At 29.6% G+C, this 598-nt stretch overlaps 1 long non-coding RNA gene across 1 annotated transcript in view; it reads right to left on the reverse strand.

The window, feature by feature from the left end:
* The window catches only part of LOC143259903 (uncharacterized), a 131,514-nt gene that overhangs the window by 1,001 nt on the left and 129,915 nt on the right, over positions 1-598 (reverse strand). The gene's annotated exons all lie outside the window — the stretch shown is intronic.

Consider the following 598-nt stretch of genomic DNA (forward strand, 5'->3'; position numbering starts at 1 on the left):
ATTTGAATGTTTGCACATTCCCGCCATTGTCCAGTTTTAAATTCATCGATGCCATCTATCGATGGAGATCGTAGGCTTATAGTTTTAGAATATCTGCCTTCCGAGTTTATCCTACTATCAAAATTATCCCACAAGGGTTAATATTAATACTATTTAAATCTTGATACCTCATTTTTAATTATTCATACAATACTTTACCAAAATTATAATTAAGGGATAATTTTTGAAAGTATAGAATGTTACAGTCATAAATCTATGTTTAAGTTTTAAAACAACACTTGCTTAGAATTATTACGTTAGTGAAGGTAATTGACAGAAGTTAGCTACATATTTTAGATTACAAATTGGATTATAGTGTTATATTTCGGGTAAAGTTTATTGGAAGTTATTTCGAAAGAAGCTAAAGAATAATTTGTGTGGGATTACTGTATTGTACTGATGGATCAGAGAGATTTTAGATCGTTAATAATTGAAATATGATGTCGGAATCACGGTTCTTTGATATTTTAATTCTTATCTTATATTATCGTGAAAAATACTTCGCTCTTATAGTTGAACACTCGAACACAACGTTCACTTCATGTTGGATCTTTGCGTA

The sequence above is a fragment of the Megalopta genalis genome, chromosome 8, assembly GCF_051020955.1.
Source record: "Megalopta genalis isolate 19385.01 chromosome 8, iyMegGena1_principal, whole genome shotgun sequence".
Taxonomy (NCBI): domain Eukaryota; kingdom Metazoa; phylum Arthropoda; class Insecta; order Hymenoptera; family Halictidae; genus Megalopta; species Megalopta genalis.